The 13,003-nt window shown below is 50.0% G+C and overlaps 1 protein-coding gene across 4 annotated transcripts in view; it reads right to left on the bottom strand.

The window, feature by feature from the left end:
- The window catches only part of PPP6R2 (protein phosphatase 6 regulatory subunit 2), a 90,192-nt gene extending 83,724 nt beyond the window's left edge, over positions 1-6,468 (bottom strand). For all 4 annotated transcript variants that reach the window (XR_009745874.1, XM_061467217.1, XM_061467220.1 and 1 more), the window contains exons 1-2: positions 6,319-6,468; positions 758-835 (exon numbers count right to left, since the gene is read on the bottom strand). The gene's annotated coding sequence lies outside the window, so the exon portion shown is untranslated. The remainder of the gene's footprint in view (positions 1-757; positions 836-6,318) is intronic.
- Positions 6,469-13,003: the final 6,535 nt, after the last annotated feature.

Raw genomic sequence — 13,003 nt, 5'->3', positions numbered from 1 at the left:
AGGCAGATAACCACAACATATCTGGCTAGTAGACGGACAACCCAGAATCCAGATAATCAATTGTGCTGGTCATGTGTGTGACAAAAACTTACACTTGTTTTATTGCATTGGTCTTAAATCAGGAAATGGTTTGGGTGGGAAGGAACGTCAAAGCTCACTCAGTTCCAATCCCCTGCCACAGGCAGGGACACCTTCCACTAGAGCAGGTTGCTCCAAGCCTCGTCCAGCCTGGCCTTGAACATTGCCAGGGATGAGGCAGCCACAGCTTCTCTGGGCAACCTGTGCCAGTGCCTCAGCACCCTCACAGAGAAGGATTTTATAGTGAAGATAACTATATGATTCTGAATTATTTATAGGCACTGCCTTCAGCGTCAAACTTAGCAGTCAGCTATGAAAGAGGAAGAAGATTCATCAAGCAGAGCAAGGGCACAACAAATTCCAAAACATACCCAATGGCTCTTTCACCTTGGTCCGTCAAATGTGAGAAGGCACCTCACTGAGATGAGATGAGATGAGGAGGTCCCCTTCAGAACCTCTGCCCAGCAAGTTGGGCCTTCTGCAATAGGATCTGTCTCACTGAACGTGTAGATATTTATACTATGGATGACTAATGTGAATTAGTCACCCACACTCCCTTTGCAGGAGCAGGGAAACAAGCACTTCTACAGCAAAACTCAGCTCTATTTTAGACTTGTTCATCAAAAGGAAATAAGCATCTGTGTCTCTCCATTGACTAAAAAGGAATCCTAAATGTTACCTCAGAAGTAGGCATTTACATCACAGATGTGTGAACTTCGGTCAGAGGTCTCCAGCCCCTTGAAAGCAAAGGCAGAATCTGAAACACAATGTTGGGGGAGGGGGGAAAGGCTTAGAAAGTCATAGAAGAAATCAAAAATGTGAATTTAGACTATACCACGGACAGTGTAATGTTAACAAATAATATATAAAGGGCTGGGAGAATGGAGAAGCATGAAAACCAACTGAGCAATAGCAAAAGCAATCTTCTATATTAGAAAAGGCTAACATGCAACAGAACCCAGTTGAAATCCGTCATTTGTGTATTCTAATTGTGAAATAGTGCTGATTGAGCATCTGTTGAGCATTAATCAGGTACTCTGGCTCAGGAGCTGAAGTCCTGGGGCTTGGATGATGACCTGGATATTCTATTTACTAGGCTTAGTTTGAGTTAATCCAACACGGAATCAGGGGTTTTTTGTCAACATCAGCACTGCTGCAGCCCCACCATTCCCAAGCCCTTCGTATTTAAACTGTCCGGCAAATGTTCAGTAAAATTAACCAGTAGGAAAAGGGCAGGGAAGGGAGGAAGCCTGGTGACAGCCTGGCTCCCTGTAAGGACAGGACCAGCACTAACACCGAGGGACAGACCAGGAACATGCTGCACCAAAGCAAACTCTGATGAACTAAATGACACCACACCCTATTTAAATGCAGAGGGTGAGAGATGGGCTCCTACTCCTCCTCTCCTCCCTGGGTCCTCCCTTGTGTCAGCACAGTTTATGCAACTACACATCGAGCTGGTTGAGGGAGCTGATCCAGCTGAAAACGCCTCCTGCATGCAGGGCTCTCTGGGGTCCTGTGCCAACGCCAACACATGGCAACCTGGACTCTCACCCACTGTGGAGCTGCACCCTCAGTCCGTGGGCTCAGGGAAAGGAAATACACATTTCAGCCTGTTAGTTTATAGTCTCAGTTATCCTTCTTATAGAAAGGATAAATCCATTTCACCATCTTAACACAAAAGAATGATATCAAAAGGCAGAGCAGAGGATCCTCTGAAGGAAGAAAATGAAGTCAACAGCTATAGAAACACAACTTCTTTCATCCCACCCCTCTGCACATCAAAGTAAGGAGCTGAAACAATCTGTAGGTTTTGTAAGATGATAGGGAATGAAAAGAAAGGAAGGAATCGCTACACAGCAGAGAATCCAAGTTGCTGGTTACAAAATATCAAACTACATCCATCATGCACTTTCTCAGCCAACAAAATTAAGTCTACCATAGAAAAATCAAAGACAAAACTGAAACTGAACTATCTTGTACTCTATTTCCTTCTTCCTTCCTTGTAGGTTACAGCAAGAATGACCATCTCTACTCCTGCAGGCTCTGCATTTATCTGTCTCTCCCAGTAGGCTGTGCAGCCTCTGCTCTGCTGCTACTGCTCCTAATTCTGCTAAACTAAATCAGAATCACAGTGACTTCACAGTTGTGAGTGTCACCGCAGGCCACAGCACTCCCACAGGAGCAAAGTGCAGACTGGGCACACAGGGAAGGAGAGCAGGGCCAGCTGAGCACAAACTCTCAATCAAGGAATGTATATGTTTGGAGCTTTCTCTGCCAACCCTGCAGCTCACCTTCTGCGCCACCTCCTGAAACAAAAGGTGGTCAAAGTTTCCTGGTGTGCCCAGGCAGGGACACAGCTCTTAGCTCTGCCCATCTCAAATCACTTGGTGAACTTTGCCACTGAACCATAATGTTGTTTTCTCATGCCTTCTGTTTCCCCTCCTGTCCAGATAAGATTGTCCTGAAGCACATGGCACTGAAGGAACTGGGTACTTGCAATGCTGGGACATCCAGAGGCACCACTGCAGGATGCCACATGCTGACCCAGAGCACTGGGGACTGCTGCACAGACCAGCACCACAGGTAGACACAGAGAAACCAAGAGGCACACGAGCAGCAGCTGCAGCACTTCCATGCTCAGGGTAATGATTTCAACTTCCTCCTTCTGACATGACATTCTCCCTGTTTTGCTGACACCCCCCTTCCAAAGTTCAGTGCCAAACAGAGTTGGGTTTGAAGTGACCCTGCCAAAGATGACTACCTGAGCTGGACTTTAGGCATCGCTCCGTTTAGCATTATCACTACTCACAGTGTCTCAGCTTTATCGAGGCCTAAATGGCATTAATAAGCAGAGAAAGAGAATGTCACTGTTAATTCAGGCAGGGATGTCAAACTGACTTGATGCAAACACCATCTATGTGATGTGTGTGGCATTCAAATTCCACCAAAACCTGAGCTTTTCAGGCTGAGATTTTTAACCTTGGCTACAAAAGCTTTGCTTCTCCAGATAACTAAGATTTATCTGCCCGAGTGTCCCCTCATAACAGAGCTAACACACAGGTGAAAATAACCCAGGCATGTAATAATAATGTCAATATTGGTTATTGCACTGCTGACTACTTTGGCAGATCAAAACAAGGAGCAGAGGAGTAGACATAGGGGGAGGAGGCTGGTGGGAGGGATACAGCCACAGACAGGGAGGGAGAAAAGCGCAATTAAAGAAACAAGCGCCCTAGAAAAGACAACATACTTTTGCTTCTAATAATATTGAATCAAAGAAGACACTTAAGTGCCTTTGTTGCTACTACTGGTCACACAGAGGCCACTTTTTTGCCCTGATCCTTCTTTAAACCCACTGACGTGTAGGTTTTTGGTGAGAAGGAGAGGACAGTCAAAGTGATTCCCCAGCCTGTAGAGCCTAATGTAGAACAGAGCTGTGGTACCCTATAAATAGGGCCAGGAGTAAGAGACTGCTGCTCTGAGCTGTGCTTTTTGTCTCTGCTCACATGGAGAGCTGACATCACTCATGAATACAGTCTCTTAACTCTGCTCTTCTCAATCAGCTTCTCAATCATTTGCATCTAACAAAACACAGCCTCCCACAAGTATTCCTCCCTATCAAGTCATCAGAAGTTGTGTCAAGCTCCTGCTCTCAACTCACTGACCTCATCTGCTTCTCCTGCACCATTTACACCCAAGTTTCCCTGTTATTCTTGTCATTCTGCTATTGTTAAAGAAATATTTACCCTAATGAGATACTCTTCTATTTCTTGGCGTTCCAGTTGGCCCATTTTTATGGCTAAGCTGATTACAGTGTTCCAGCTATTGCTTCAGGCACTAACGCTTCAGACTCCAAGCCACTGTGTTAAGGAAACACAGTGCTTGATGATGTATGTGAAGTCATTTTCCTTAACATATAATCCACAGCTTTTACACTTGCACTTCTGCACACCTCATTATCAGAGATACAGAGTAGAAAAGCTCATGACCCTGCTCCCCTGCCCCAAGCTCTGCTCAAACACACCTTCCTGCTGGGAACTTCTCCTGTCTGATGTCCTCCTGCATCTCAGGGACGAAAACACTTGGTTTCCCTTTGCCACCTAGCTAACGGGCAACAAAACTGAGGGCAGAGCATGAATGAAGTGCTCCTATCACCAAGCATGGAAAGCACAATGAGCCATGCTGGGGCTATCCCCCTGCCAAAGAGGAGGAGAAGCATAACTAAAGGATTCCTCCTTCTAGCTCAGGATCACACTATGTGGGGACAGTGAGAATATAATTCCCTCTGGCTGACAGCCAGTCCAACCAGCAAATAAATGGTGAGTTGAGGTGGGGGAGCCCCACCAGCACCCCTCTGAAGAAGGGGGCCTGAGAGGGCTCCTGCCTTGCCCACTGCAGAACAGGCAACACCGCTCCTGACAGCGGCCAGCAGCTTCCTAAAAGTGACTGAAGCCCATGGACTCAGGATGCTTCCTCCTAGGAAATAAACCACCCAAACATGAGCTCTTAAAGATAATTTTCTCCTTGTTATTCATTTTGACAGTCTCCAATTTCTGAGCTATGAACTTACACCAGGCTGGGAAGCAGGATTCTTCCCTGCCATTTTCAGAACAAACAGCCAGTACCCAGGCTGAGGTTTGCAGGAACCTCCCAAAGCCTCAGTGCTGCTTTCTGCACCACCTGTGTGACACTAGCCTGCTACAGAGCAAGCTCTTCCCAGAAAGCTGCTGCAATGCCATGTATTTTCCTTGATTTCTAGACAGGATCTTGTCCAGGACCCTGGACTGGCAACGTAGTACAAAGCAAGCACAAAAATCACCAGAAATATCTGCATATCAAAGACACAAAACCCAAAACCTTCCATTTCAAACCATTTTGGTCTTATCCAGCCCTCAGTCACCTCCTCCTGAGCAAACATCAATTGGTATCACTCAAACCAGTCCAAATGTTATGTGTTCCTATGGCACGTTCCAAAATGTAACTTTGCTTACCATGATATCACCACTGGTTGCTATGGCAATTGCTATACTACCATCCAACAGAGTTTTTTTTGCCACTGAGGTATTTTGGCAGCCTGTTTGCTTTCAAGTGTCAGAGCAATAAGAGAAATCATCAAGGGTGACTCTCCCATTAGCCTTCAAACAGTGCTTTAGAACAAAAACCTGCTAGTAAATAATCCCATGCTTGGCTCCAAACATGCAGCTCTGCATAGGATTGGAATCACAACTATCTCCTTCGGTTTTTGAGGGAGGAAGTAAAGTACATTATGAAAACAAGCTTTGGGTTTTAAAATATTAATGTTTAAGTGGGAGATCAAGTGATGAAAACACCCCAGGTCCCCCCAAGCTCCCTCAGTTTCTCTGTCTCACTTCCTAGTTGTTTTGGTTGTTTAACTAAAGCAAACAAGGCCTTCACATTAGGGAGGGAGCCCTCATCAACCTCATCTTGTCACTTTTCTGCAACATTCCGTGTTGGGGCCATTCCATTCCTGGTTCCACTCCTTCCCCAGTGTCTGGACATTAACAGCACCACCACAGTGACATTTACTTTCACAGACAGCACACGGAAGCCCCCGGGGTCCCTCACTTGGGGCTCAGACCCTGCTCACTCCAAAGCAGTGGGTGCCAGCGGCCTGACCCCCACCTCCAGCCCTGCTACCACCACCTCTCCCCACCGGCCTCAGCCCCTGACGGTGGGCTCGGTGGGTGTCACAGCAACCGGATCCCGGCGGCCCCGCCAGGTCAACACCCCGGAATATAAAATGGGAAACATGACTCTGAGAGGCGCCAATTTAACCCAGCCATGGTGCGAAATGACAAGGGGGGACTTGGGCACGGCCGAGGGCAACGGTTCAACCAGGGTGCTCCGGGATGAGGGTGCAGGAGGGCGGCGCAGCCAGCACCGCCGCGGCCTCGGGCTGCTTAAAACCCCCTGAAACCACTGCAAACCAACCCGGGGGCAGCACTGCGGGCCGGTGACCGCTGCAACCGGCGGCCCGGGCCGCGTCGCTGCAGCCGAGAAGGCCGGAGCAGTGGCGGCACGGGCCGGAGGGGCAGCAGGCCGCACACCGCCTCCGCGGCCCGCCGGGCCCAGCGCCCCGGCCACGGCGCAGGAAGGCGGAAGCGGCGCTCGGCGGGGTGCAGCTCGCGGCCCCGGCAGGCCCCGGACTCGGCGCGGCGGCAGGTGTCGGCGGGAGGGGCGGGCGGCGCTGACAGCGGGCCCGTCCGCGGGTCTCACCTGCTAGGGGTCCGGGCCTGCCCTCCACCCAGCGGCGAGGCCGCTGCGGCGCTGCCTGGCTGCGAGGGCCGGCGGCCCGGGGTGCATGGGCCGCGTCCGAGGCGGGCGCCGCGGCCGGGGCTGCGTTGACAGCGGGCGGCGAGCGGCGGGCGGGCGCTACGGCTATCTCCAAAATGGCGGCGGCCCCGCTACTGCCCAGCGCCGCGCGGGCGGGGGGGAGGGCGGGGCTGGATGGGGGCGGGGTCAGACGGGTCCGGGGGCGGGGCCAGGCGAGGGGGCGGGACCGCTCCGGTCTAAAGGAGGGGCTATGGCTGGAAGAGCTGGGGACAGCGCAGCCTGGGATTCACGGATTAGTGGAGCGATGGAATCCCGGAATCAACCAGGTTGGAAAAGCCCTTTAAGCTCATCCAGTCCAACCGTTCCCAGCACTGCCAAGGCCACCACTAACCCATGGCACTGAGGCCTCGGCTACACGGTGTGTGAACCCTTGCAGGGATAGTGACTCCAGCACTGCCCTGGGCAGCCTGTTCCAGTGCCTGAGCACCCTTTGGGGAAGGAATTGTTCCTCATCTCCATCTAAACCTGCCCTGGTGCACCTTGAGGCCGTTTCCTCTTGTCCCATCCCTTGTTCCCTGGCAGCAGAGCCCAGCCCCTCCTGGCTCCATCCTCCTCTCAGGCAGTTGTAGGGAGCGATGAGGTCCCCCCTGAGCCTTCTCTTCTCCAGGCTGAACTCCCCAGATCCCTCAGCCGTTCCCCATCACACTTGTGCTCCAGGCCCTGCACCAGCTCTGTTGCCCTTCTCTGGCCCTGCTCCAGCACCTCAACGTCTCTCTTGCAGTGAGGGTCCCAGAGCTGAACACAGGATTCGAGGTGCAGCCTCACCAGTGCCCAGTGCAGGGGCACAATCACTGCCCTGGCCCTGCTGATAAAGGCCAGGATGCTCTTGGCCTTCTTGGCTGCCTGGGTACAAGCTGTTCCTGTTCAGCTCCATCAGTCAGGACCTCCAGCTCCTTTCCCATGAGCAGTTTCCAGCCACAATTCCCCAAGCCTGGAGGGTTGCAGGGGGTTGGTGTGGCCCAAGTGCAAGACCCGGCACTTTGCCTTCTTGAACCTCAACCCATCGAGACAGCTTGGGATCTAGTCTAGATCCAGTCTAGGTCCCAGGAGGGACGGGTAGAGCTGAGATGGGGCTGGGAGAAAGAATAGGGGAACCCGTCCACTGTGGTGGAGAAAAGGGGGATAAATGGGGGAAAAGGGGGAAAAGGGATGACCGAAACAGCAGCAGAAGACAGCACTGAGGGGAAAACTACCTCTTGGTTACACTGCTCGCTGGGTGAAGCAGATTTCAGTGTCACCGTGCCTGGATTTGCCTTCCTATATGAATAAACAACTTCCAAAGTGCCAGAGTCACACTGGAACACAACAGGAACTGCCCCGATTTGCATCCTAGTTCCAAAGTGAATTCCTGCTGGGAGATTTACCACTTCTCATCCTCTTTGCCAGTCTTATTTAGGCCTTGACCCTGCAAATGTTAATCAACATTGTTAAAGTTTAACACATCCATATCTGCCCCAGGACCTGCGGACAGACCTGCTGTGGAAGAGCCATGGTGTGCCAGTGGATGGGATGGAAACCTGAGAAACCATGGGGAAAACATGTCCTAGCAGGGCATGAGGACAAACAAACAGGTTTAAAGTGCCCTGTTTGCACCACAGTGTTGGAGGCTTTGCTACAAAAATGCCACCAACTAAATGGGCAAAATTACCTGGTTTTGCAGCCGAAGGGCTTGAAGACAACAGCTCCAAGAGTTTATACAGATCCAGTGTGGTAATTAACTTGGTGTTGGCCATTAATAAGGAAAAAAATGGCACAACTTCATAAGTTTCATTTCTCTATTTTGTCTATTGGAGGGTAATGAGCTAATAAAGCATTTTCTGCGGCTTGTTATGGCTTCTGGGGACGCTACAATGGCAAATTCCCAAGTCTTTCAGCCATCCCCAGAGCACATCCACCTCCCATGTCACACAGGATGGCCAAAGCTGTGGACACTGCCACCTCCAGCTGATTGGGATGAGCGTTACTGAGCACCCTCAGCAAGTTTGTCACAAGCTGTGTGGTGCAGTTGACACATTGGAGGGAAGGGATGGGATCCAGAGTGAGCTGGACAGGCTGGAGAGGTGGGACTGTGTGAACCTCATAGAGCTCAACAAGGCCAACGGCAAGGTCCTGCACATCGGCTGGGGCAATCCCTAGCTCAAACACAGGCTGGGGGAGACTGGATGGAGCAGCCTGAGGAGAAGGAGTTGGGGATCCTGCCAAGGGGAAGATCTAGATGAGCTCTTAGGCAGAAGTTCTTTCCTGTGAGGATGCTGAGGCGCTGCCCCAGGGTGCCCAGAGAAGCTGTGGCTGCCCCATCCCTGGCAGTGTTCAAGGGCAGGCTGGACGGGGCTTGGAGCAACCTGCCCTAGTGGAAGGTGTCCCTGCCCATGGCAGGGGTTGGAACTGGATGAGCTTTAACGTCCTTTCCACCCAAACCAGTTAATGATTCTATGATTTCTAGGATACCAATCTTGGAACAATTTCCTCCTGTTCTCCTTCAGCCCTGTGAAACACACTAAAGTGCAGCTGAACTCTGGGCTTGGCAGCAGACACAGGCTGGGGTTGCCAGCTCAGCTCTCCCAGCCAGGACACAGGCAGGTACAAGAACAGGGAGAGTTCCTTAAGTAGGGAAATATCCCGCGGGTCCAAGACCCTGTTGTTTTACAAGGGCAGCGACATTCTACTGCGAGCAAACCATCCTCTACAGCTGCTCGTGCTGACATGCAGATGCTGAGTACAGGTATGACCGCTTTCTTGTTCAAACAGATACAAAACTCAGCATTTGCCTCATTGTGCACCTAGGAAAATACAGTAATTTTAGGTTTAACATCCTTTGCTGATGTTCAAATCCACACAGGATGTAAGTAATGAGAAATCTTATCATGCTATTGTCCTGTCTTGAACTGGAAGACGCTGATCGTTCAGTGTCCTTCCTCCAAGTGTCAGCATTTCCAGAACAATTGTTTATTGCAATCCATGTTGTCTATATTGTTTCCTTTAAAGCATGCATCTGGAATGATCTTATGATTATTTAGTTTCTAATACAGAAAAAAAAGTGGCGTTCCTTTTCTAATTCAGATCATGACTGCCCCTTTCACAGTTTTGTAGTGAAGTTCCTAAGGAGTTTTGCCATTTTGTACTAAACAGGTTACAAAAACATGAATTTACTTTGAAATCTTCATACCTGGAAGTTAAAATCAGATTTCTGTTCCCGTGGTGGTTTCTGTCACTTGGTTTCTTACACATCATCACGCAGGATGGACAGAAAGAAGGAGCAAGGTACAAACGTGCCAGTGCTGCTTAAATTAACAGGAACTCAAGAGCCTGGACAGAGCCACTGTCCTGGCTGGTGGCCTCAGCTCCCCCTGCCTTGGAGAGAGATGAAGCAGCCAAGTCTTGTGCCATGGTGCTGTGTCAAAGATGTCTTGTGGAACCCTCTGCTCTGCTCTTGTGAGACCCCTCTTACAGCACTGTGTGCAGTTCTGGCGTCCTCAGCAACAGAAGGACATGGAGCTGTTGGAGCAAGTACAGAAGAGGCCATGAGGATGATCAGGGGCTGGAGCACCTCCCGTATGAAGACAGGCTGAGAAAGTTGGGGCTGTTCAGCCTGAAGAAGAAAAGCTGCGTGGAGACCTCATAGCAGCTTCCAGTGTCTGAAGGCGGCTACAAGGACACTGGAGAAGGACTCTTCATCAGGGACTGTAGTGGTAGGATGTAAATGGCTTTAACCTGCCAGAGGGGAGACTGAGATGAGCACTTAGGCAGAAGGTCTTCCCTGGGAGGGTGTTGAAGTGCTGGTACAGAGAAGCTGTGACTGCCCCATCCCTGCCAGTGTTCAAGACCAGGCTGGACACAGGGGCTTGGAGCAACCTGCTCTAGTAGGTGTCCCTGCCCATGGCAGGAGGTTGGAGCTGAATGAGCTTTAAGCTCCCTCCCAACCCAAACCATTTTATGGTTCTGTGATTCTATGCTCTATAAGATATACACTTACATGATTGTATGCTCTATAAGAGCAGCTGAGCCACGAGCTCTCCGGGATCACAAAATTGTCATTGTGCCAGATTATCTGTCATTCAGCACATTGTCCATGTTAACAACAATGCATATGGACAACTTAGAACTAATCCACATTGTTTAAGCATGCAACATGCAAAGCTCACTCTTGCAGGTGACCAAACAGGCACTTGAAGGGCATGGGAAGAGTTCACCCCCTTGCTCCACAGCCTGCCGCTGACTGTATTACCTGTACCACTGCTGAACTGTACCCAAAGCCACAGCCTCCACCCAACACCACATCCAGTCCAGAGCAGTCATCACTGCTTTCCTAGGTCCTCCCCAAGCATCAGCACATGTAACTGCATCTTCACCCTGCAAGTAAACCTTCACTTTGGGATTACATGGCTGGTGAGCACTGTCTTGCTTGTTTTCTGCATGTGGAAGATGTATTTCACAACCCAAATTGTCGTTAACACACAGCTCTGAGCTTGAAAAGCTGCCACTCTTTAACTCAAAGAACTGATTTACACATCAAGCAGTCAGGACATATTAAATCACATTTTGTTGTGTGACTTGCTGGACTACCAGCTACGAGAGGGTTTGTTCACTCCTCTGAAGCGCTGAACCCTGTTCTAAGACAGTTTGGAGTCTGAACTTGAAGTTCAGTGAACAAGCACAAAGAGCAGAGCTTTTGTCAGAAATCCAGAGATCACTGCAGCAAAGACTTGGGCTACTTGTGTCTTCAGACCTCAGCCAAGGAGCATTCTGGGCTCCAGGCCCTGCGCGCAGCTTTCCAGTTCTGGAAGCAGAGGCATGAGCCTGAGCCTTACCCAGATTCACACCTAGAGAAGGAGTAGGCAGACATTTTGCTCAGAGGTTACACGACCAGAAAGAGGACGTTGACCAGGAACCTGGTCTCTATTCTTGGCTTTGAAATGAAGTGCCTAGGACACACCTTAGATCAGGATCACCAAGGGATGGTTTGGACATTAGCTCTGAGAAACACTGAAGGGAGGAGGGGAAGAGTCTTCTTCCGTTCTACTGGAGTCACAGGCTCTTTCCTAAATAGAATTTGCATGTTAGCTTTTCCAAACACCAAGAATTGGATTTGGCTGCCTTTTGGAGCAAGTTATAAGGCCTCTTTCAAATAACAAAGCTCTGAAGCACACAGAATATAAACAGCAATCAGCAGTGAGGCTGGTGAGAGACCACTTCTTGGCTTCCAGCATATTGCACGTTCCTCTGTCTGAGGGGTATTTATGTTTCTCCTCTTGTCTGGAGAATATTATCTCAACTGGCAATGCAAGAGAAAAGGCAGCCAAACTGAAGCTGAATGCAAAATATCCTGCAAAATCTGGTAGGCTGGTTGCTCTTGAGAGCTCTGATGCAGAAGATAATTATAGATGAAAGTGGAGCAAGCGCTGTGGTTAAGGGTTGCGAAATGTTCTATTTACTCAGGTTGCTTAGGAGCAGTGCAAACCTGACATGCTGGCCCTGTGCAGTGCAGTCCCTCTGCAGCACAGCATCTCCAGCCAGGCCAGAGCTTGCAGAGGAGTGATACACAGCCTTCTGCAGGACCTTAATTGCCCAAATATGGTCCAGGAGCATATAGGGGCTTAAAAGGCTGGAAACCATGGGCCTGTGGTGAGCTGTTTGGAGAGAGCAAAGGTGCAGCCCAGCTGTACATGAGCAGATTAAGTTCTCTCAGAGAACCAGCCACTTTGCAGTTTCTCTCTGGAGGAGCACAGGACCAGCTCCTTCCCCACCTTCACAAAGGGTCACAGAATCAGGTGCCCATCAGGGCTTTCAGTGTTCCCTGGTCTTGTTTCAAGGCAAAGCAGAGGAAATGAATTATAAAAGCTCTTGTGTTTAGCCAACACGAAAGCAAAAATACTCTGGGGCACGTCCTTAGCTTCTCTGCATTGTCAGGAGGTATCAAAGTCAAGATCAAATGCAGGGCCTTCCCTCACATATCCTGTGGCTGTTACGACAGAGCAGCTACACGCGCTCAGAAGTTGTTTGCCAAGAGCAGCATGGTGCAGCACAGCACTGCTGTGGCTCTGCTCATGACGTGGTGAAGCCACCAAGTATTGTACTAATCACCACAAATTGTACTAACCACCACACATTGTACTAAGCACCACACATTGTACTAACCACTACCAACCTCCCTTTTTATACCTCCTTTTGCACTTTTTGATGGTCTTGACACGCTGTTTCTTCACACGTAAGCCATCTAATCTCCTTGTCCGGATTGTATCACAGCTTGCTAAATGTAGCCCGTCACCAGGGTGCAGAGGTGCTGCACTAACACAAATAATTGTAGTAGCAACTCTCAAGCGATATTGCTTTTTATTTATTATAGACTCTCTTAGCTGAAGAATTTTTCACAGAATCCCAGACTGGTTTGTGTTGGAACCTTAAAGCTCCTCCATTCCCAACCCCGGCCACAGGCAGGGACACCTTCCACCGGGGCAGATTGCTCCAAGCCCCTGTGTCCAACCTGGCCTTGAACACTGCCAGGGATGGGGCAGCCACAGCTTCTCTGGGCACCCTGTGCCAGCGCCTCAGCCCCCTCACAGGGAAGAGC

Source organism: Pezoporus flaviventris, unplaced genomic scaffold, assembly GCF_033815535.1.
Source record: "Pezoporus flaviventris isolate CSIRO_AGI_PZ_B2104156 unplaced genomic scaffold, CSIRO_AGI_Pfla_v1 ptg000045l, whole genome shotgun sequence".
Classification (NCBI taxonomy): Eukaryota; Metazoa; Chordata; class Aves; order Psittaciformes; family Psittacidae; genus Pezoporus; species Pezoporus flaviventris.
The sequence above is the reverse complement of the archived record's forward strand: the minus strand, read 5'-3'. Positions and strand labels throughout refer to the sequence as shown.